Source organism: Mus pahari, chromosome 7 (genome assembly GCF_900095145.1).
Source record: "Mus pahari chromosome 7, PAHARI_EIJ_v1.1, whole genome shotgun sequence".
Taxonomy (NCBI): domain Eukaryota; kingdom Metazoa; phylum Chordata; class Mammalia; order Rodentia; family Muridae; genus Mus; species Mus pahari.
Window position 1 is genome coordinate 58021396 of NC_034596.1, and position 16749 is coordinate 58038144.

Genomic DNA, 16749 nt, shown 5'->3' on the forward strand with positions numbered 1-16749 from the left:
GAGAGAGAGAGAGAGAGAGAGAGAGAGAGAGAGAGAGAGAGAGGATACATCACCATTGGCATGCCCTAATGACTGAATAGACTCATCCCAGTTCCTATCTCCTGAAAATCCATAGCAGTTTCTGTGTGAATAATTGTGGGCACTGACAGAGAGAATCCCTGGAGAGAATACATTCAAACTAAATGACTAATGACTACCCTTTAATAGTTTAATGGAATCTTTATATAATGCTTTCTAAAGCATCTTATGGAGAAAGCTGGTTCTACATGACAGCATTGTTTTTATTAGTGAATATATGACCTTGCAAGGTTGGTTGGATTTTCTGCATGTATTTTATATACTGGTCATAGAAGAATATGCAACAACCTAATACAGTTCTTGCAGTGATTATTTGGAAATGTGAGGTAACATGTTTTGTTCATCTGTGGCACTTAGTAATTCTTAATAAAATATGTTACAAGAAAGAAAATGCATATTCCATACAAATAGATCTTTTTCTGAAGAACTAGAGTTTAAATGAGGAGTATGACATTTCCTGTATTGTACATCCTTTGAGAAAATAGACTCTTGTTGCTTTTCAGTAAATACTCCCTGTGGATTAAGATAACAAACTGAAGCATTTTTATCAGTTGCTACAATGAAACACTATATGATACAATGACAGAACACAAACTTTATTTTATTGTATACCATATTTTTACTAAAGAGAGCTATGGTCAGAACTTCAGGGACATGTTCAATCTGTGTGGTAACCATTTTATTTCTAATGTTTATGAATGCATTCACATAAGTATGAAATGTGTGCACATTGATTTTAATATTTAACATAAATTAAGCCTTTTGTTCTTGAAGTCCAGACAGGCCTCTGTAGTGAAGGCATTCCTGGCCTTCAATATACAGTACAGATTATTATGCATATTATAGATTACACCTACAAAAATGTAGATTTGCTCATTGCTATATCTTATGTTCTGTATGTGTGTACCTGGTACATAGCAAGTCATAATTAAAGATGCTGTGAGTTATAAAACTATTGTGTGGCTTAAGATCATTTAAGACACCAACAACTTTGAGAGAAGAACACACCTTCCAATAAATTAAAACTAGAGTGTTAACATATTTATTGGAATGAGAACCTATTGCACATTTCCATTAGAAAGCTTTTTATGCAAATATATTTGAGTGTTAATTAGTGAACATTATAATATGGGTTGGAATTGAACAGGTAATCAACAGCAATAATTTGAATAACTTTAAAATCAAGTTTTGATGCCATTTCTTTGTTCTGCTTTCCTCCTCTGAAGAGCTCCTGTATCCATTCAGCCGGGTATTGAGAAGATATGTAGTAGCCAACAACCTTCCGTCTGACACCACTCTCCGAACCAGCATTGGAAATGCGTTCACCCTGCCAGTCTTCTGTAGCAGCCAGGCCAAGCGCTGACTCCTTCATGGTAGTAAGGCACTCTTCAGGCTCCAGAAGTAAGTTGCACACATTCAGTTTCATCATGTCTATAAGTTTAAAGATACTTTTTGGAAGTTAAGTGGAAGTTTTGCAAATTGATAGGCTGAATGAAGTCAGAATTGTTCATTATTGTTTCAATCTTTTTTTCATTTCTTATCTTTGGGTTCGTTATTATTGAAGGTGAAAGTCTACTTGTTTTTACATTGCTACCCTAAATCATTATGAAATGTTCTGGTTTGTTTTCATGCTCGTGATTTGCAAGATTTGCAAGATACATTTGCAACCTTGTGGCTTGTACAGGTAAAGGCTAAAAGAATAATTTTGTGATTACATGAATACATACAGAATGAATATGTATTGTACCAAACATGTTTTAGCGAGTTATGAAAACTGAAGGCTATAGGTAGAGAAATGAGTTGCTCTTGTGAAGAATGCCTTACATTATTGGATGGCTTACGGAATGGAACAGTCTGTGTTTTATTCAGAGTTTATCACAGACTATGAAGATGTACATTAGAAACATCAAAAAATGGCAATTACATGTAGGAAAAATGAATTATACATAGAAGATTTAGCAAAATACAAAACACAATATACTGTATATAACAACCCCCAAAATCTTGCTATTGAGTTTTTTGTCTATGACTTTCTTAAGTTCTAGTAAGTCAGGTAAGTGCATTGTTTCCTTGATTATGTTTATAGGATTCAGAATTTAGAAATTTTTCTCCTGGAAAAATACATATTTTATAAACTATTGATTTGGTATATTTCAAATATTATGGTTTTACTGGAGGTATGTTCTGTCTTTCAAATACACACACACACACACACACAAACACACACACATATCTATGTCTAAGAATATGTGTGTGAACACACACATATGTGTGTGTGCTATATCAGAGATACTTGTGATTGTTTTATGGATTGTAATTGTATCAAATGTCCACACTCAGAATATATCTTGGGTTTACTTTCATAAACTGCAAAAGTTTGGCTTAAGCTCAACAGCATATTATTTGTGTTTAGTAAGTGAAATTATCCTTAAGGAATATGCTTCATAAACATAGTTTAATTTATTAGCCAATTGTTTTGGTTTGTTTGTTTGTTTTGTTTTGTTTTGTTTCCAGACAGGGTTTCTCTGTGTAGCCCTGCCTGTCCTGGAACTCACTTTGTAGACCAGGCTGGACTCAGACTCAGAAATCTGCCTGTCTCTGCCTCTCGAGGGCTGGGATTAAAGGCATGCACCACCACGCCCAGCTAGCCAATTGTTAAGAGTGGATCTTCCACTTCTGTCTATCTGTCTGTCTGTCTGCCTGCCTGTCTTTTTATTTTTCTTTTCCGTTTTTCTATTTTTAAACAGGCAGTAATGTTAGGCTGAAAGTCCTGGACTGAATTAATTACCTTGAAAATAATGAAAGTAAATGCATTCCTAGTTAAAAGCTAATTTCAAACTATTCATTGGAAAGTCATAGCATATCACTAGTGTTTTAAACAAGTATAATGGTTTGTACTGGATCTTGAGAATAAAATAGGAAATGGAGAAATAAAAAAAAGAAAAGTGAAATCCTTCCTCCAACTCAGCTGCTTCAGGGATGCTGAGGTGACTGACCACTATTGTTTGAGCGGTGTTTTCTATGTGATTTTAGTTTTTTGTCCAGAAAAAGCACACTTTTTTTTCCATTCCACCTCTTCCTAACTTAAGTTTTGAAAGAAAAAAGTATTCAGGAAACAAAAAGTTATACATAATAATGTCTGAATAGAAAATGTTCTTATATATACACATTGTGTGAGTTCATGCATATGCATGTTAAACTGTCCCGTGAATTCATAATTGCAACAAGATCTCCGTAGCTTATTGTCCTCTCTAAACTTTAAGAATGTCTTAATAACAAATACATTATCCTGCACAAACTACATATTTAACATTTATAAATTATTTCTTATAATACAATTGATGCTTACTATGCTTATGTGATATATTGTGCTGAATAATTCCTTTTGGTGGAGCTATTTAATACGAAGTAGCACCTTGCAATGCCTAGTAATTATTAATAAATAGTTAACTAATTTTGAACTTCTAAAAATTTTATGAGACTACAAGTAACATGCTCAACCAGATCAATGTGATTTTTACATTTTATATATTTACATACATGAACTTAGAATATATAATTCACATAAACCCATAAAACATGAATCATCAATAGAAGACTACCTTGACTGGGAAAGTTTACCTTATTATAAGAAGTGAATATAAACTAGATTTAGTAACTCCCAAATGATGATCAGAGTAAGAACATGTTAAATTATGCATTTCTCAGTACAAAAAGAAGAAATAATAATAAAAAAACTTTGAAAATATTCTCAAATAAAGCCAACCAAAAACATTTTGTTCAGTACATACTTTGAAATCCACCTTCACTAAGATGCAACTTATTGCCTAAGTGCTTTGCATTTAATAGCTTTCAGAGGAATCTTAGTAACTTTATAAATAAATCCCTTTCATATCTTTGGATGCAACTGGAAGGCACTGATAGGATCTTGCTATTAGCAAACAGTTCTAGAAATGTGGTGTCAAACTCCTGAGGAAAGAGGGAGGTAGACAAGGCCACTCATTAATGTAAGGCATCAGCAGGGAGGTACCACCAAACTTTGACAGCAGCAGAGAATTCCATTAGGTAAATCATGTTTCCTCTTTGTATTTGACAAATGTCTCCTCTAACCTAATCTGCTCAGATTTATCTACAAAAACAAGACACTGCTTTTGCTTTTCTGAAACAGGTACAAAAGAATATAAATCAAAATTCTCATTAAACGACAATTACACACTTGTAGGGGAATAAGGATAACACAGAAGAACAGGACCTACCACAGAGTAAAGAGGAATTGAAAAGTAAAAATTGTCATGTGGCTTAAGTGTGTGAAATAGCATCATCCAAGACAATGAAGAGAGATTAATTGGAAATTGAATTTGTCTGGCTTTCAGAGATAGATTTCAACCTTCTACGGCTGTAAATGAGCTGATGTGTTGTCCTTTTGAGATAAAAAAAAATCCCAGAAGCTTGAGTGACAATACAGTCTTCCAAAAGCCCATAAGGGCTGAGAACAGAAATGAATTTGGCTTAGCTGGCTGATCTTGATGGAAAGTCTGTTGTCTGTGCTTCTGGTTTGTGTTGGCTTGCAGAACTGCTAGTGCAGTATTTCCTACAGAGCAGTGCCCTCTTCAGAGGTCTGCACGGATGCTCTCTGCCTTAGCAGTAGTGATTACTTATGTTTAGGGCTTGGAGAAATTAATGCTCTGTGAGAAGCACTCTCAGCAGTGGGCTTTCTGTGACTGGAAGCAATCTGCATTGTTAGGTATTGGCTTGGAAATAAATCAGGACAAGCCAATTTATACTAATTCAATTTTAAGCTATCTTGGTTACCCCGATGAGGACCCTTTTCCTGTAGTTAGCCACCATCTATCAGTGAAGGCAACTGTGGCGCATTGTCAGATTAAAATATTACAGGTAAACAGATGCATCTCTCATCAACATGAAACAGAGTTTGGCGGGCATTGCATCAAGAAAAACCTTGGCAGGCTATCCAAAGGCTACTTTTAGTGAAAATCCATGACTTACTGTGGGAAGAAATTCAGAATAAAAGAATATAGTGCTATACCTCCAGTGATTTCTACATGAACAAACTAAATGATATAGAATTATCAGCTGAGAAGATTAGGAATATAAGAAAACTTGGAGACTTGATTTTGAAGTATGAAGTTAAATTGCATACTTGAATTACTATAGTAATTGAGTTTGGACACAAACATATTTCTAGAATTCTTAAAGCGATGGTAATGAAAGAGGATGAAAAAAAAGAATGCAGTTGAAATGCTGACTTTGCGGGCTACGTTCAGGCTGTTGGCCAGTGATCACCTCCTTTGTCACTGTTGAACACCCACACATACTGTCTGGCTCTGACATTGGATGGTGGTAATTTGTATCCATGTCTAATTTGCCTCAATTTTTGGATATGGTAACATTCAAGGGGTACTTGACTTGGCGGAAAAATAAGTCTCCATGATGAGCTTGACATCCCCAAAGCAGGAACATTGTCTTAGGCTATAGAGTGAGGACACTGTTGGTTTCAATTGATAGGTTTCTTGCTAGGTAGTATTTTTCTCCTAATTCCAGACAAGCTGAAATCTGTGATAAGAATCCAGGTTTTCTTTTGATAATTTGCACATTTATAGACACTGCTATGTTAAGTTTTGAAGCCTTAACATATTGTTTAATATGTAAAACAAATAGCATTTTTATATCAACTTACTTATGTATGGCTTGAGTATAGAGTTCCATTAAAATAAATGAGCACCTCTTAGATTATTTCAGTGCTTCCCATGGTAATGATACAAACACAGAAAGAATCCACAATTTAAAGGCCTGACTTTGTTATTTATAAAGTGAAAGAAAGATAAATATTAACATAACAAGAACTTTCTGCATCAAAAGAGGGCTTGTAACATAGTACTCACAAATGTAGTTGTGTGAAATTTTAATAAAAAGATTTTGTATTATCAGGTTTATATTGTTAGGTCTTTCCAATATGATTTATGTCTATGTTTAAACAAAACAGTAGACTTTCCCAACCCTGGCCATGTTTATTAAAGATTGATTCTGTGTGACATGTAGAGTTTTAGTGAGTAAACACTCTGGCATTGGTGAGCTCTTTATGTCGTCAGACAGAAATGCTTCCATGAAGAAAATAAGATAAAAGAAAAAGTCATCAGACATAGAGATGCCATCAGGAGAGCAACAGGTATCTGCGTTGTTGCATGGCAAGTTTTGATTCTCTAGCTATCATAACACACGTGTTTTTTTTTTTTTTCCCAAAGAATAAAGAAATTGTTCAGAATGTTTAGTGTGTTTGAGGAATGCTTTTAGATTGAAAATAATAATTTCTGACTATGGAGGAACAAAATTCAGAAATGTAGGCAGTTATAAAAGATTATTTATATCACATATTTTATAAAGCCTCAGGAAGAAAGTGAGGATTGATGAAGGTAATACAGAAGGAAGTGTCATGCAAGAATCATCAACTACATCTTATTTGTGTTTAATCTGTTCTCATACTTTCATTCTAATTTATTTCTAAACATAATATCCATGATAACTAAGTAGGAATCTCTGTTCTTGTATTTTTTAAATCTCAAAATTTAAGTTTGCTGTGTAAACTCATATGTTTTGTATAAATAAGAAAATACAGCCTTTTAACCCTAGGAATGATGTTCTTTTCTGTGCCAAATCCACCAATCAATGTAAACATGAAAAACATAGTCACTTTGGTTTATATCAAGGATATGAACATAAAATTTTGATGAACCCACAGAAAAGTCCCAAACGAATCAATATTTAAATAAAATGTAAATATTTAATAGTTTTCAGACAAAATATTAATGAGGAAAACAGCAAATAAATATCAATTTTACTATAGAAAGTATACCACCCTTCAACAAGGCAGTATGATGCATATTTAATGTGAAATAATAAACTATACAGGAGAAATAATCGAAGCTGCCACTTGAGATACTAAAAGAGAAAGTGATCATCATGCTAAATAAATAGGTTAGACTGATCAGAGAAAAATAAATACCATGTGATCTCACTGTGATCTCACTGATATTTGGAATCCACGAATTAATAGAAGTCAGAGAAGAGGGAAGAAGAATGGAGAAAGCTTGAGGCCAGTCATAAAATGAAAGTATTGCAAATGTTAATCATTACCTACTAGGTTTCCATTACATAGGAGTGAGTAGGTACGGTTTGCTATTACATGACAACTATACATCAGAAGCTTATTGGCATTTCAGAGACTAGTGTTCTAAGTTTGAAAGTTTTCATTCCAGAGAAATGACAAATACTTATGGCAACTGATGCTCACATAACAAATTGAACATTATGACATCTCTTAGTAGAAACACTGTAAGGAATCCCAGTTATATGTATGTTTTTATGTTTCTATGCATTGGTAAAAACAAATGGATAGGGTCATGAGATCACTCTACAGGTAAAGGTACTGAGATTTTAAAGCTAGTGACTTAAACTAGATCTCATGTTGGAAAGTGGGAGCCATATTCTCAAAGCTGTACTCTGATCATTTGGTGTACCATGTGCCTTATGTACATAAACTCATATCATATACACAATGAGCAAAGATAATAATAATAATAATAATAATAATAATAATAATAATAATATATTAAATGTTTTTATAAAGGAGAACAATTATAATGACACAGAATAAGTTATAAATAACACATTACTGGAAAACACTATTTAAAAGAAGAATAGTATAGCACTGGAATCTTTATGAGAGATGAGAAACTTTATAGATTTTCATCTTGTAGTAATAAATCCTTTGTTATATAGGCTGTGAACATACAAACTTTTCACCATAATGTTAATTATAAATTAATCATTTTGGTATTTCTGAATGAACAGATACTTGCTAAAATTTAAAAGTATTTGTAAATGTAGAAATAATATTTCCTGCATAACATATGAACACAAATATCTAAATGACTACATTTTGTGATTGAATAGTTGTAAACACTGGAGCTTAAACGAAAATTCATGCCAATGAAACCTAAAGGCACTATCAATGCTTTCATAGTTCTACTGTTGAGCTTTGTTTGTTTTACACAGTAAAAAAAAAATCGTTGTAGTATTTGAAATATTACATATATATATATATATATATATATATATATATATATATAATATAGGTAGAAAATTTTTTGACATTACATTATTCATTAATTTACTTGACTCTTATTAATACTGAAATTTTTGTACGGATTTGTTTCTCTCTCACATTTAATTCTGGGTGCAATTTTGACCTAGTTGTAACATTAGGTTCTTTTTTTTCTTAAGGCATCATGGGAAATTATTGAAAAGATATATTTTTCTTTTTAACCTTCTTGTGGATATGGTTGGTCCTAGATATTCTTAATAACTAGCTTCTGTCTTAATTTTAATAATGAACTGTGTCGTTACACACCAAAAATCTCATATTTAGGAACAGTAATTTAATTTCCCACACATATCCTATATACAAGTTGGTAAAACACAGGTAACACAGAAGACAATTTCACTGCCACCCACTGACACTAGTCACAAAATATATGGTGAGGAGAAAGGACTACAGGCCATAGACTTTTCCCATCCCACAATGGTTCATACATAGTTTAGGTGGGGTACTGTGGGTCTTGTTGACATTGTTTCCTCATGTTACAAATCTCCAGGAATCTTTTGCTAAATGGTGATGGGTAACCATGCTCCTCTCCATCGATCCAGGTAGTCTGAGATAATGTTGCCCTGTACTCTAGTGCTGTTTCTTCATAACTTACTTTTACCAATGTCTGTATCTAATAGTACTCCTGAGTCTTATCTGGTATAGATATGTGGGCATTTGGCCCAGTAAGCTAGTGAGGCTGTTTACATTTCTCTGCCACTGACACAATTATCATGTTTGTATATAGCACTGATATATTATTAATTATTTTTTCATAAGTATTATAAAATATTCTAATGGATATTTCAATGAAATTGGTGGTCCTCTTTGTTATACAGAGTCATTTTCTAAGAGCGCCTCATGCTGCAGAAAGATAGCCAAAATTTTTAAAAATGTCTATTTACTATGGAAAAACTGTCAATTGTATCTTTTGTGTACCTTGATTTTAGTGTATGCATGTATGTGCAAATGTGTAAAAATGCTTTTGTATGCATACATGCTTTTGTGAATTAATTGACCTATTCTCTGACACTGAAGAAATGTATTTTGCAAAACAGTGGCACTCTAAACTTTGTTTACATCAATTGTGTAAAATAGAAGTAAAATTAGAGTACAGAGCAGATCTGTTTTATTGTTAACACTACAGTAACTGATAGCTTAATATTGCTCATTGAAGAGTACATTCTTTTCTAATTAAACTGAAATTCATATTCTGACATGCACATTTGTCATAAATGTTTAAACATATCCTGATTCATTATTTTAATTCTTTGCTCTTTCTCTTTATCATATAGTATTCAGCAACTGTAGCAATTTGATTTGACATGTAAATTTCAATAGGTTAAGAAATGAAAAAATCAGTACCTACCTTTTGTTCATCTTCAGCATTGTTCAAATAATGCTGAACATTTAGTCTTTGCTTTGTTTTGGTAGTAGCCAGGAGTGTTTGAAAATCATTTTGTGAATTTTGTTGAAGCCATGTGTATTACTTTCTTTAGTTTGGGAAAGGCTCTTTTATTATTTTTAAAGTAGTAAATACCTCTATGGTTTTCCACAGATCTTACAGTAAACCCTACCTCCTGTTATCATTGACATTCCTTTTGCACTGAGTCATAAGTGAAGCTGGTGTTTTCTGACTGGATTTGAAAACAAAAGTACATTTTGAAACAGTTTCTGACAAGCTATGCTGCCTTTTTGTCATTATGTCTCCTAAACAGCTCCACCAAGTCATTAGTAGCTCCAATAATTTCTAGTTTACAAACCGTGAAATCACATATAATGAAACATCATGTGGTATCCCATTAATGTGTAGAGTCTTACAGTTTATGTTCCAGTTAAAACATATTTAAGTAAAATGTAATTGTACATGCAATATATATGATAACAATGTTCCATATAATACCATTATTACCTATTGACTAGGAGCTCTACAAAAATGCTAAACATAAATAAGCTGCATTGTGATCCAAACCACATGTTTTCTATAACTTTCCTTTTTGTTAATAATTAATTATAATTCATTTATTATTTTGAATTTATTATGTAGCTCTACCTGGCCTGGAATTAACTATGAATCACAAATATGTCTAAAACACATTATAATTCTTTAAGCCTTGTTTAAATTTTCTAGTTTTGTTTCAATGCTGCAATTGATACTATGGCTTTCCACATGCTAAGTGCTAACTCTGAACTTTATCTCCAATCCTTCTGTGACATTAAAAGTATGACTTCTTGTGTTTTGACATCATTCATTGTTTGTGTAAGTAAACTGTAGCTAAGAATTAATATTATTCTTACTGTAACCCACATCGTCCCCTGAGTCATCCTTTGCATAATGAACATTGTAGGGTAACTATTTCAGTTATCGGCTTTCAGTGTTAATGGATCTAATTTTGGAATTCAGCTATATTGAGACTGTTTCTATGTATGTAAAAGGGTACTTCTTCCCAACTTCTTTGCAGCTGACTTTAAACTGGCATGACAGAAATTCATGGGATGTACTCTGGGGAAGAAATATCATAGACTGTAAAGTAACTTTGGATACTATGAAATTTGTCTTAATAGACTTTTCATCAAGTCATGACCCTACTATGTACTTCAGGAAGGAAATTTTGGATCAATAAATATGAAATTGTAATAGCTTAAAACAAAATGATCCATTTTCTTTCTAGTCTAATTCTACAAGGAAATAAATGTTAGTTAATTAATTAATTCACTTTACATCTTGAGTGCAACATCTCAGTCCCACTCTCCTATCTTCCTGTTCCAAATAACCCCCACTCCCTCTCCTTAGAGAAGGGGAACCCTGACCCCTGAGTAACAACCTGCCCTTGAACATCAAGTCTCTTCAGGACTAAGTGTATCCTCCCAATGTGTGGAAAGGGATCCAAAGCCAGGCAGCAGATGTTGAGTCAGAAACACCTACCACACCAATTGTTGAAATATCCAAAGGGAGACCAAGCTGCACATCTGCAACATATGTGTACCAGGTCTAGGTTCAGGCCATGAATGCTCTTTGGTTAGTGGTTCAGTCTCTATGAGCCCCTATGGGTCCAGGTTTGTTGGTTCTTTTTGTGGTGTTCTTGAAGCCTCTGGCTCCCTCAATCCTTCCCCCAACTCTTTCAGAAGACAATTTGAGCTATGTTGGGATGTGCATCTAGGAATCTAGTTATGTGCATCTAGGAATCTAGTTATGTCAGCTTCTGGATGAAACCTCTCAGGTGACAGTCATGTTAGGTTCCTGTTGGAAACATAGCGGAGTATTATTAGTAGTACCAGCGTTTGACTCCCTCATGTGGGTGAGTCTTAATTTAGGCCAGTGATTGAATGTCCATTCCTTCACACTCTGATCCATCTTTATCTCTGCACATCTTGCAAACCCCACAGTATTGGCATACAAACAGACAAGATGATGAGTGAAATTGAATCAAAGATGCAGAAATAAACCCAAACAAACATTTACACTTGAATTTTTTAAAAGAAGCAAAACCATACAATGGAAAAAAAAAATAAGCTTCTTCATCAAATGGTGCTGGGCTAATAGGTTGTCTGTATTTAAAAGCATACAAATAGGTTCACATTTATCACTCAGCCGAAAACTCAAGCCCAAGTGGATCAAAGACCTCAACCTAAAACTGAATACATTATCTAATAAAGAGAAAGTGGAGAATAGCAATGAAATCTTGGTACAGGTGACAATTTCCTGAACAGAACACCAATAGTTCAGGTATATCCAATCAAAAATTAATGAATGAGACCTCATAAACCTGAAAATCTTTTATAAAGCAAAGGACACTGTCAAGAGAATAAAGGGCATCCTATAGAATAGGGATATGTAGCATGTAGTTTAAAAAACAACACTCCACACTAAATCAGCTATGCACCTGCCACAGCAGTCTTTGCAACCTCCATGGGGAGCCCCAAGCTGTGGTCTTGCCATCAGTCTTCCAAGGCCATCCACCCCCTGTAGCTAGCCTGCAGAAAGCCAGCTATCATTCCCTTAGATCTCCATAGCCCCTTACAGGAGGTAGTGGGCAGGAAGGACTTGGCAGGAAGAGAGGAGAGGCAAGGGAAAAAGGGGGCAGGATCAGGTATGGGAGGAGACAGGAGAGATATAGAGGGTCAGGAAACTGAAATGAGGTGTCTAACAATGGGAGATGTGGAATTCGAGAGTTACCAGATATTCCCAGATGCCAGAAAAGCAAGAGGCTCTCAGATGAAATCCCCCAAAAGGGGAGATAGAACCTGTAGATACCATATCCAGAGATTAGGAAGGGCATCCCAGTTGAAGAATGGGGCCACCCACCCATTTCCAAAATTTTAACCCTGAATTGCTCCGGTCTAAAGGAAATACAGGGGAAATGAGTGGAGCAGAGACTGAAGGAAAGGCCATCTAGAGACTTCCCCTCTTGGGGATTCATCCCATATGCAGACACCAAACCCCAGACACTATTGTTATTGCCAAGAAGTGTTTGCTGGCATAAGCCTGATATGACTATATCTTGAGAGTCTCTGCCATACTTGAAAAATATAAATAAGGAGGCTTATAGCCAACCATTGTACTGACCTTGGGGACCCAAATGAAGAAGTTAGTGGAAGGATGGAAGGATCTGAAGGAGTTTGCAACTCCATAGGAAGAACAACCATATCAACTAACTAGACCCACCCCCCATCCATATCTCCCAGGGACAAAAACACCAACAAAATAACACACATGGAGGGATCCATGGCTCCAGTTGCATATGTTGCAGAAGATTGCCCAATGAGCAGTGCTGAGAGGGAAACTCATAGCACTGTCTCCAAAAGGAAACTGAAGATAGCATAGACTAGCAACTTATCAGCACACATGAAATTTCTAGAACAAAAGAAGCAAAGAGGAGTAGAGGGCATGAAATAAACAAACTCAGGGCTGAAATCAACCAATTAGAAACAAAAAGAACTATACAAAGAATCAACAAAGCCAGGAGTTGGTTCTTTGAGAAAATCAACAAGAGAGATAAACGCTTAGCCAAACTAACCAGAGGGCCCAGAGACAATATCCAAATTAACAAAATCAGAAATGTAAAGGGAGATATAACAACAGAAACTGAGGACACCAAAAAATCATCAGATCCAACTACAAAAGACTATACCCAACAAAACTGGAAAATCTGGATGGACAATTTTCTAGACAGATATCAAAAAAACAAAGTTAAATCAGGATCAGATAAATCATCTAAACAGTCCCACAAACCCTAAAAGAATAAAAGCTGTCATTAATAGTCTCCCAACCAAAAAAAGTCCAGGACCAGATGGGTTTAGTGCAGAATTCTATCAGACCTTCAAATAAAACCTAATACCAATACTCTTCAAACTATTTCACAAAATAGAAACAGAAGGAATACTACCCAGTTTGTTTTATGAAGCCACAGTTACACTGATACCAAAACCTCACAAAGACCCAACAAAGAAAGAGAACGTCAAACCAATTCAATGTATGAATATTGATGCAAAAAATACTTATCTGGCATCAATGGGAGGGGAGCCTCTTGGTCCTTTGAAGGCTAGATTCCCCAGCATAGGAAAAATGCTAGTGTGGTGAGGCAGGAGTGGATGGATGGCTGGGAGGAACCCCCATTGAAACAGAAGGAGTAGGTATGGGATAGGGGGGTTGTGGAGGGGAAACCAGGAAAGGGCATAACATTGAATATGTAAATAAATAAAATAACCATTAAAAAATTTAAAAAAAAGAAAAAAATAGCAACACTAGGTAATTGTAATAACCAGCCAGATTTATAATGGTAAAACTCCAATCCCAAAATACCCATGCAAAGAACACAAAACTCAATTGATGTAAATACAAGCTGCATGCCTACATTGGGCAAATGTACCCTACACTCCTTATTGCCCCTCTATGAAAACCCTAGCTACTTGTAGCTTCTCCAGATCATGTGGATCAGCTCCATCTTCCCCATCTGGTTCTATCTTGTCTGTCTCCATCTTGTCTCCAATTCTGTCTCTCCTTTTGCCTGCTCTAAAACTTTCAGCTCTGCCTTTCCTTCTACTGCCTAATAACAAGCTCGAGCCTTATCTGCTGATTAAGTTTTCACCTGACCTCACCTGAGTAAGTGCACCTTTCTTGAGTGAGCAGAAAAACAAGTAGCAGTCTACAACAGGAAAATATCTTCACAAACCTTACATTCAACAGAGGACTCATATCCAAAATACATAAAGAACTCAAGAGACACCAGCAACCAAAATCATCAAATTAAAAAAGGAGGTATAGAAACAAAGAATTTTCAAGAAGACTCTCTACTGAAGTTCTCAATGTTCTTAGTCATCAGGGAAATGCAAATTAAAACTACTATGAGATTACATTTTACATTTGTCAAAATGGCTAAGATTTAAAAACTCAAGAGATAACACATGCCGGTAAGGACGTGGAGCAAGGGAAACACTCCATTGCTGAGGATATTTCCTATATTAATAAGAAATATTTAATGAGCCATTACATATATGAATATACTTCTTAATTGAAAAGACTTTCAGGAAAGCATGTGTTTTTCTTAGCATTTAGAAGGTTGGGTGCTAAGAAATGGTGATTCCTATCATTTTTTCTAACTTATGATGCTCCTAGTTGGAATTTATTTTTCTTCATTGCTGTAACTTTCCAAACGTAATACTGCTTGGCATTTAATTTTTGTATGTAAATTACCTTGCTTTTGTTTCTTTATCTAATTCCTCCATAAATTGTTGTCTATTCCTATCAGCGAGTTCTTATTTTTGTTGTTCTTATGCTTTAGAAAACCTGTAAGGGTTCTTTACTGCTATATATAATACAAAAAGATTCATGAGTTCTTTGTATATATTGGCTATAAGTCCCCTATTGAATTTAGGATTGGTAAAGATCCTTTCCCAATGTATTGGTGGCCTATTTAAAGAAAATATTTATGAATATTTTATGTCCATCTTAGAAACTTCAATGTGAACAGATATTCTACCTTCACTCAGTAGACCACTGTCATGATGCCTTACCCTTCAATATTCATTATTATCTTTTTTCTCATAAGTGGAACATTTAATAATGGTCTCAAACATACAATAACTTATTTTATTCAATTTTACTTCATAAGCATACAGTTTTAATGAACATATAGAACCCTCTTGCATAAGGGTCTGATGCCTCATACTTTTTCAGTGTTCATACCAGCTTTTTATGCACGGAATATAGTCTACTGAGTGAATATATAGTTATTTATATAGACTTATTTTCAAACTTGCTAGTATCATGATGAAAATATTACATATTTACCAAGGAGATCTAATAGTCTACAATTCTCTTTGTTTACATTTGTTTTTATACCTAATGCATGTATTTAATAACAAATTTTATCTTGATACTCTTCATCTGGATTTAGGAGTAGTTAAGTCTGCTACATAGAATGATTTAAAGAAATTTTCTTTAATTTAATTCTTCTCTCATTCCTGATAAAAACCTTACTAATGTTCTAATTTAAAATATGTTTCATGTTCTGGTTTCCTTCATCAATTTTCTCTCTTTGGTTCCCTATAATTTGAATATTGTTTTCTATAGGTAATAATATTTCTTCTGTTCAACAGTCATGATTTGTGAAGATTGCCAAACCTACAGCATCTTTCATTTGATGTTTGCTTTGGAATTAAAAAAATATCTCTGTCATATATTTCTTGTCAGTTCTTTTTATACAATTTTATTTGCGAAGCATTTACTTTCAATATTGTTTCTCAGTTCTCATATAATCTGTTTAGTTTATTTTCCATTGTCTGATTCATTTATTTCAATAAACTGTATCTTCATATGTTCATGTTTAATAATTACGTCTATGCCTAATTTGATTTGGTTTAATCAAAAGCATTCTTTCTTATTTCTTCATAGATTTTTTTTAATTCTCTTCCTATATCACCAACTTCTCCTTCTTGTGTTGTCTTCCTAATTAATTAATTAGAATTAATTAATAATCATAATTAATTATACTTATCTTGCATATTCTGCATGATAACTGCAAAATCCCAAACAATCTTGTTGGCATTTTTGCTTTGTTACTTTGGATTCTTTATTTTGCCTTCCTATCTATCTATCTATCTATCTATCTATCTATCTATCTATCTATCATCTATCTACATATATATGATACATTATATATCACACATTTTGTGTTTGGAAATATTTAAGATGAAGAATTATATTCAAGTAGTGAAATACAGGATATATATATATATATATATATATATATATATATATATATATAATTTAAAAAATATTATTTAACTGAAGTGATCAAGGACCAAATTTTTCCCGTGTTTGTTTTTTGCTTACCTTATAATGCTGCTTTCTCTGATTTCAATGTATTTGTATATATGTGTGTGTATGGTGTGTGTGTGTGTGTGTGTGTGTGTGTGTGTGTGTCATCTATGCATGTGTAGTGTAGTGCATGTAATATGCGTGTGTGTGCCTGTGTGTGTGTGTGTGTGTGTGTGTGTGTGTGTATGTG

At 34.1% G+C, this 16749-nt stretch overlaps 1 protein-coding gene across 3 annotated transcripts in view; it reads left to right on the forward strand.

The window, feature by feature from the left end:
- Lrfn5 (leucine rich repeat and fibronectin type III domain containing 5) overlaps positions 1–16749 on the forward strand; it is a 307094-nt gene that overhangs the window by 137552 nt on the left and 152793 nt on the right. For all 3 annotated transcript variants that reach the window (XR_003844237.1, XM_021201686.2, XM_021201685.2), the window contains exon 2: positions 1305–1479. The gene's annotated coding sequence lies outside the window, so the exon portion shown is untranslated. The remainder of the gene's footprint in view (positions 1–1304; positions 1480–16749) is intronic.